We start from the raw sequence: 9,247 nt of genomic DNA, 5'->3' as shown, positions 1-9,247 counted from the left end.
ACCATTAAAAGCCGTGCTTGCACAGGTTCTGCACGATCCTCTTCAATAATATCCTCTGCTTCTCAATCGGGCTCAAACTGATAAGCAATATTAACAATGCCGTTGTTTACAATACAACCGGAGCAGTGCACATGCCGCTGAGGTGAGGGGCGGGACATTTAGACGCACACTAGAGGCGGTTTAGCCAATCACAACACACTGGGCTAGCTAAACAATCAGAGCCCATCGCCTATTTCTGAGGCCGGGGCTTCATAAAAACAGGAAAAATCAGCCCGTTTCTCAGAGAAGGGACAGAGCGGTGTGGATTAAAGGTAAATTATGTGAAAAATAATGTGTTTTTTGTTTTTAAACTGAAGCATTAACACATGTTAGACTGCACCCCATAAACACAATCAAGCCTAGAAACAAACCAGTGAACCACCCCTTTAATGAGTTTTGCCACTGGATGAGTCGGAGATAGAACCACAGGATGTAAAACATCTTTGGCAAGAGTCACATCTTCTAAGTCTGCCACCCACTCTGATCAGGCTGGAATCTTTGTCATGCTCAGGATCAAGTCCTATCAGTTGACTGCTGACTGGGAGAGTCTTTCCTTCTTTGAGGAATGATCTACTGACTCAGAGACGGGGCACCCTGTGGCACCCGCGTCCAGACCTCTGGAAACTTCATGTGTGGTCCCTGGACGGAACGCAGAGGTTCTAGGTGACCTAACCCAAGAGGTAGTGGCCACCATCACTTCGGCACGAGCACTGTCTACGAGACACACTTACACCTTGAAGTGGAACCTGTTCGTCGAGTGGTGTTCCTCTCGTCGAGAGGACCCCCCGAAGATGTCCAATCAGAGTTGTGCTCTCCTTCTTGCAGCAAGGGTTGGAGCAAAGGCTGTCTCCCTCCAGCCTTAAAGTTTACGTTGCTGCTATTTCCGCTAACCACGACCGTGTGGAGAGGAGAACAGTGGGGAAGCATGACCTGGTCATCAGGTTCCTTAGGGGAGCGAGAAGGTTGAACCCTCCTCAACCTGCCTCTATACCTTCTTGGGACCTGGGACCTGTGACCTGTCTCTGGTGCTCGAAGCACTTTGCAGTCAGTCGAGCTAATGTTTCTTTCAATAAAGACTCTGCTCCTGGTTGCATTGGCCTCCATCAAGAGGGTAGGGGACCTGCATGCATTTCCGGTCGACGAATTATGCCTAGAGTTTGGGCCGGCTGACTGCCAGGTTACCCTGAGGCCCCGGTCCGGCTATGTGCACAAGGTTCCTACTACTCCCTTCAGGGATCAGGTGGTGAACCTGCAAGGAGGCAGACCCAGCCTTAGCTTTGCTTTGTCCCGTCTGCGCTTTTTTGATTGTACGTGTACTGGACACAAAGCTTCAGGACCTCAGAACAGCTCTTTGTTTGTTACGGAGGCCGGCAGAAGGGGAATGCCGTCTCCAAGCAGAGGATGGCCCACTGGATAGTGGATGCCATCACCCTGGCTTATCAAGCACAGGGTGTGCCCTGCCTGCTCAGGTTGCGAGCTCACTCTACTAGAAGTGTTGCATCCTCCTGGGCGCTGGCTCGTGGTGCCTCGCTGACAGACATTTGTAGAGCTGCGGGCTGGGCGACCCCCAACACGTTGATAGGTTCTATAGCCTTCGTGTTGAACTGGTATCCTCCTGTGTTCTCACCTCAACGGGTAGAAGCACCGAGAGGCCTCGGTTTAGTGTCGGCTTGCTAAGACCCCTCCAGAGAGTCCGTACTGTAGACCCTGTCGAGTTCCTCCATGCCCTCGGCAGCCAGACGTGGCGGAATGTCCGGTGCCAGGCCCTCACTCGATGAATCCTTGAGAACCGGTAGAGGGCTGGGTTCCATATGTAGAAACCTAAGTGGATCCCATATGTGAAAAGTTCACGGTATAGCCTCAGATCCCATGTTTCCCCGGCAGACTTTCTGCCATTTTCCAATAGAGTTGTAATCACCCCAGGATGGAGACAGAGAGCCACGGAGCCAGGGTTTACACTAATGTTCCGGAGGGCCAAGGCAGAGAAGACAGCTCAGGTGACAGAGGCGGAGGCAGGGATCCAAAAGTCAGCGTTGGAGCCGGAGCTGGAGCGACAGGACCAAGGTGGTGCCGGAAGGGAGGGAGGAGCCCAACAGAGCCAGAGGGATAGGGGCATGAGGCAGAACCGGAGAAGTGAAGTCCCAAAATGTAGGCAGGTGGACGACTGACCAAGGCGGAGCCAGAGGGACAAGGGAGCCCAGCAGAGCTGGTGGGATGACGGGCCATGGTGGAGACGAGGGAGCCATTAGCCTATATGGAGCCGATGGGTCGGATGATTGAGGTGGAGTCCAGGACTTGGAGGCTGGAGGCAGAGACAGGGGATCCTCACGCCTAAGTGGAGCTGGACACTGGAAGGCCTGAGGCGAAACAGAGCATCTAGATGGCACTGACTGAGGGTGAGCTGAGGGACTGATAGGAACCAGCAGAAACAGGGCTGAGGAACTGGTTGATTTTAGGAGAGGAGAGGGAGGCTGGGAGGGAACACATGAGAACAGGAGCTGGGCGGAACCAGCGGAGGCATAGGAGAACAGGAGCTGGGAAGAACCAGTGGAGACATAGGAGATTCAGGGCTGGGCGGACCAGCGGGGATATTTGGGTATTACCTCCCAAAACCAGTCTATAAAATCCACATTAAAAATGTCTTTTAGTTCCTCATAATATTTTCCAGAGGCCTGCGGCAGCTCACCCTCAGTGGCTGGAGTGTGGGCGGAGTCCCTCCCTTGTTCTCGATGAGGACTCCCACCAAGACACTCTTTGTTGCTGGCTCACGCACCTGGTCAGACGTTTCATCGAGCTTGGAATCTGGGGCGATGTTCGGCAGTGGGCTCTGGCATACACTCTGTACAGCGGGATGATGGTGATGGCTGGCTGGGCTCTGGATCGGGAGTGGGGCTGATGAAATCCTTCTCCACGGTGCCGATGGTGAACTGTGATCCACAACTCACCAGCACCCACTCCATAAATGTGGCGACGCTCGAGGACCATCCCCAAACAGCTTTGCCTTCATCGAGGTGTTTAATCTGACGTACTAAAAAGTACATAGGCAGCTGTCTGGGTAGTGTGTATGGTAGGCTAGATCTAAAAAAAATCTCTTGTGTGTTCATCGAGGGATCAATCCTCTAGCTCCAGGCAAAGGAGCTGAACGGCTGGTAAATCCATTAAAGGAGGAAAAAAAAACAGACACAAAGAAAAAGAAAGAGAAGTGCAGCAAAATATTCTACTTTTTAGGCCGGTTATTCTGTAACATATTTTGCTCTACAAAGTGTATGATGACGGAGAATATTCTACAATAGTCCTTAAATTATAAATTTACCAGAAATCCCAGGAGCAGGCGTAGCACAACACAAATGTAAAGCAAATAACCGGCAATGAACTGACATAAACAGGGAGTATATATAATGGGGCTAATTAACGAAGGACAGCTGCTATTTATCAAAATCCATGGAAACAAATGAGGAAACAATCAGAACTAGGGCAACAGAAATAAACAAGGCAGGAGAACAGAAACTGAAACAAAACATAAAACTCCATAACCGTTACATAGTGTAATTGTTCCTAAAAGTGTAATTGTTCCTGACCACTGGAATTTTAAATGGTCCTGTAGTTCTGGACAGAATCAGCTTGGCTAAAGTTTCTGTTTCTCCTATGATAGCATGTATAGGAAACTGTCCATTGTATCTGTCTCCCGCTGCAAACACATGACCATTCAATGATGCCATAGCAGCACTAAATGGTAGACAATCTTGAACCACAGGTATCATAGATTCAATATCCAATAGAAACATTTGGGTGCAAATGTTCACTTCTATTAATCTCCTCAATGGCAAAGATTATGATTTGAGCCAGTCGAAAATCTCTCAGATTGATGCTGTGAAATTAAATTGCAAATCAATCGGCTAAATAGCAACTGAATTAACAAACAGATACATAAATACAAAATATTATTTGCATTCACTTATTTTTTTTTCCACATATTCATACTTGAAACAAAATTATATTCCAGATGTTACAACAGTTTACTCTAATAAAATTAGTTTAGTGATATAATGCATTTTAATTTTAAATATCTGTTTCAAGTACATTATCTGCACTAATATTTTTATTTTAACAAACACGTAAAATTACAGTAATTTTCCATAGTTCAAAATACAGGTTTTAGCTGTAATTTCACATGAGATTTTCTTGAGCTCTTTAATGTTAAATTAAGGATATTACATATTGTGGAAAATGATGTAAAAACCATGAAATTACCAATTAAATTGAGCACTGGTATAACTTAAATAATCAGCCACAAGTGCAAAATATAGTTTTTATTTTCAAAAATGTACTTTAAAGTTGTTTTAAAACTAGTAATAGAGATCACAACTACAACAATGTACCAATATAGTTTGTTCATAATGGCCACAATATACCTATATAAAAATGTAAAATAACTTAAAAATATAAAAATTATATTACAACTGTAACAATATAACAATATAAAAATGAGTTCATGACTTCAACAATATACCAATATAACAAATAGTTTATAACTACAATACACCAATATAAAATTTTGTTCATAACTGCAACAATATAATAAATTGTTCAGAACTGCAACAATATAGCAATTTGTTATACAAATATGATTAAGGCAGTTGAAAAATAATTAAACTGCCTTAAAGAGTGGACCACTTGTGAACAGATAAATTAGTCATCAACAGATGAGTCGTGAAAAAAAAACAAATAATTAAACCACGAAAGCAAGTTTTCAAACAAGTGGTTTCAAAGTCTGTGACACTGCCAAAAATTTCTGCAAGGTAATGGAGGGATATTTGACACTCTTCTGAAAGTTTTTACTCCTTCCATTCATAGTCCACAATTTCGTTAATCAGGGAAAGAACCTTTAGACTGACTGCCAGTTGCTTTCTTGATGTGTTCTTTTCTGCTTTTGATCCCTTCTTGGGGTTTATCTTGAAAAGACATCTGTTGAGAGAGAGAGAAAAAAAAGAAACCTCAGTAATAAATCATGGACTGTACCATATGCTCTTAATATATTGGTAATAAAAGTAGCAGAATAGTGGGAATTTGCACAGGGCATGCTTGTGGTGGGCATTTGCAACAAAGAGCAAATGCTTCAAAGCGCATTTTCACAAATAGCCGTCAGCTTTGCCTCGCCGATGTGTTACGTTTGATGGCTGCAGTCGACGGAAAATGAAAGAAAAACACTGTAGTTAAAACATTTCATATTCACAGATGCAAATTTAGTAATTAAGTTATGTGCGTTTCTGATTTAGAACAAATTCAAGCAGGATAAATGTCAATGAGCCTGTGCTTGCATTTACGCTAAGCTAAGTATTACACCATATTTTAGACTTGAAACATTTAACAGGTGTGCAGCATTATTTAAAATATTGATGATACATGAAAATAAATAGTACAATAATAATTAGCACCACAGCATTACAGAAGAACCATAAAAAATGTGAAAGTGAAGCAAATTTTTGTTATATTGTGTAATTGACAATCCTTTATGGGTCTGGTAAAACAGTTACAGTTACAGTGATAAAACCTTATACACGTTTACAGTGCAGTGTGACAGTACAAAAAAGTGATGTGTAATATGTGTAATAGCTTTTTCGCATTTGGCTCCCAAACTCTGGAATAGCCTTCCTGATAACGTTCGGGGTTCAGACACACTCTCTCAACAGTAGCTACGCTAATTATGTCTCTATTTGTTTCTCTGTTTTTGATTGACATCACGTGGTGATAAGCTACTACTAAATATTGTAGAAACTTAATTTTCTGTAAAACTGCTTTGCAACGATTTGTATTGTTAAAAGCACTATACAAATAAACTTGAATTTAATTGAATTGAATATGGGCAACAAATACCGTTTAATTGGGTCTGAACAGAGACAGTTACATAGATAGATAGATATATAGAGAGATAGAGATATATCAAATTAATATGTTTCGCAACAATTATTTTAACCATAACTGATGCAGTGTGTACTGTAGCTTTTCATTTCTTAAACAACCATGTTTGAAGACATGGTTGCCAATCTTTCACAATTTGAACCTTATGAATCTTGACATTTGTCTTCCTTGAATATGAACATTCTGAAATAATTGTTTGGGAAATAAAATGCTACACACTGCATCATTTATCCATATAGCCTATACAAACTAACTGCATTAAATGTAACCATAATAAAGAAACCACAATAATGCAATATTCTAACTCTTCTGCAGGTTAGAACTCTGATACCCCACATAAAGACCATACAGTAGGTGGACAACTAGAGTGTGTTTTTTACCGCCATGGGCGCCTGTAGCAACTCATAATGTAATAACTGCACCTAATGTAATAAGTATTACATTATTATTGTAATAAAATGTTCATAATGTAATAATTTTCTCAAAACGTAATAAAATCTTGAGCTCATAATGTAATAACAATTATTACATTATGAGAAATGTACTACATTATAAACTCACAAGTTGAGCCTGTGATATAATGGCCAAAGGAGCAAAACCGAATGCTGGAAAACTGTCGTGGAATAGAGGTAAGTTGTCTGTATATATATGTATTGTGCTTGTTAAGGTGATTATCTGACGAGCTCCACCTGGGCCAGACTGATTGATTATCTGATCGTGCTCCTCCTGAACCTTGTTAATGAAACATCATTACATATAAATATATTTTAATTGTTTGATCAAAATTATTGCTAGGAACAATTCAGTTGCACCCCTACTACATTATACGTCCTTGAATTAAATGCATTTTTTATGAACAAATTTGGAAAAAAACAAATAAAGTTTCCAAAGTTGAATGTAGTCTATCTCAGGCAACGGCAGCACGGAACACAAGTTAAATTAACATTTATTCATTTTAATACAAGCTATAACATGAAATGTACATCAGAAAATATGTTGAAAAATAAAGTACAACTTGCAACCACACATCATTTATGTGCCTATAAGCTGTTTCAACCAGGGAACTATTTTGAAAATATTTACATGTAATTACATGTATATATTTATATTTATATAAATTATATCATATATAAATATATTTAATATATAAATGTAATATATTTTTCTTAAAATGTGTATTTATATATACATAATAAATATAGAAAGTACACACACATATATTATGTAAACAAAAACTTTTATTTTGCTTCAAAGCGCATTTTCACAAATAGCCGTCAGTTTTGCTTGCCGATGTGTAATGTTTGACGGCTGCAGTCGGCGGAAAATGGAAGAAAAACACTGTCATTAAAATATTTAATATTCACAGATGCAAATTTAGTACTTATGAAGTTATGTGCGTTTCTCATTTAGAACAAATTCAAGCAGGATAAATGTCAATGAGCCTGTGCTTACATTTACGCTAAGCTAAGTATTACACCATCTTTTAGACTTGAAACATTTAACAGGTGTGCAGCATTATTTATAATATGAATCATGTGTTATATTACCTTAATTTAAAGAAATGGTTGTTTACTTTGCATCGGAGCATTAAAAGTGGTAGCCTAGGCTACATACATGAATTATTATGCTAAATGTCAATATTCTCACATGACTTAATATTTGGCACAAATACATTTAATTTATATTTTAAAATTCCTTTAATAAAACAGCATGCATTTTTTGTCACGCACATAGGCCTACTTTGTTATTCGTTACCTGTCCTTTATTTTGACAGAGAACTAGGTGGGAAAAAAGATATCTGTTCACTAATTAAGAAATTGTTGCGTATTTTATGAATTAGCCTATTTCCTTTATTTTAGTACCAAATTTTGCTATAAGTTTGATTGCATCATAATAATTTCTGTTAATAGTGTTCATCGTCTGTTTGATTACATCTTTAATTGATTACGTCTTTAATTGATTTTTCCGTACATTTCTGCCATATGTACATTAACTGACTGATAAGCTACCACTAAATATTGTAGAAACTTAATTTGCTATAAAGCTGCTTTGCAACGATTTGTATCGTGAAAAGTGCTATGCAAATAAACTTGAATTGAATTGAATTGAATTTTAGTAAAACGTGAGGCACTGTATAATTTCGCTCCCATTATTTATGCCTAACTAAAACAAGAAACGAATCAATTAAACCTGGCCACAATTTACTTTATACTGCTGTGAACTGTTTCAGGCTGTCCGTATCATAACATTTTAGAAATGAATTAATTCTAATAACATTTTAGAAATTGCATTCTCAACGAGAACTTCGCGGAGGTTTAGCCCAAGTCAGCAATTGCTGTGCGGGTCAGAAATGCACAGGCGGACTGAAGTACAAATCGTCAGAACTATTTTAAATCTCATATAATGTTCATTGTCAATATTATCTTATTTAAACCTTTTATGTGTTTCACATAACTTAATTGTGTCGCTATCTGCGCTACATTCATGCAGTGCAAGATTTGTTTTTTCGGTGCGCATGCTGCTGAGTGCGACGCTCAAGAGATGTGCCGTGGGGTTTCATCATTTATTCTTATCTGTCTACATATTTTGTCTTCATTACAAATCTTGTTTGGTTTTATTTTGTATCATTGCATGTAAAAAATAATTTACTTTTTTATGCATATGCAAAATGTGAAACTGCAATCTTAAGCTTAACCTGATTCGTATTATTATTTAATGCATAAGCGATTTATTAAAACAAGTTTATGAGAGTCATTAAAACAATGACTGCGACATCCATTTAATCTCGATCAAGAACACTAATGATAAACAAATTGGAGCGGCATTGCCCGTTACATCATTTTAAAACGTCTAATAACCTTCAGTTTACAGGTTATAACTGCATCTGTCTGATGTAGACTTGTGAATATTTATTTTAATGCGGATACCATACTGCAGCGTTAACCTAAAATAAATATGCTCTATTACTATTCATATTCAAGTATTTATGCGGAAAAGTATTAACGCGCATGCAGGACAGGGAGGCACCCGCGTGATCACTTGAATTTTTTTCCTGATAATGAAATAACTTAAAATTGGGGTACCTCACATACATGAGAAATATATATATATACACAAAGCTTAAAATGTATACTTTTAAACGAACCAATTCAAAACAAAAGCTAATACTCCCTCATTATGTAATCTGTATGAAGATTGCATTTCCCTCTAAAGGTGCATCCTACTGTGGAGATGAGAGTCGGCACCGTGAATTTCATCTTGCAGCCGACAAGAAACCATTAGTTAATTA

The sequence above is a fragment of the Sinocyclocheilus rhinocerous genome, unplaced genomic scaffold (genome assembly GCF_001515625.1).
Source record: "Sinocyclocheilus rhinocerous isolate Xijiao unplaced genomic scaffold, SAMN03320098_v1.1 scaffold596, whole genome shotgun sequence".
Lineage (NCBI taxonomy): Eukaryota > Metazoa > Chordata > Actinopteri > Cypriniformes > Cyprinidae > Sinocyclocheilus > Sinocyclocheilus rhinocerous.
This window is presented reverse-complemented; position numbering follows the sequence as displayed.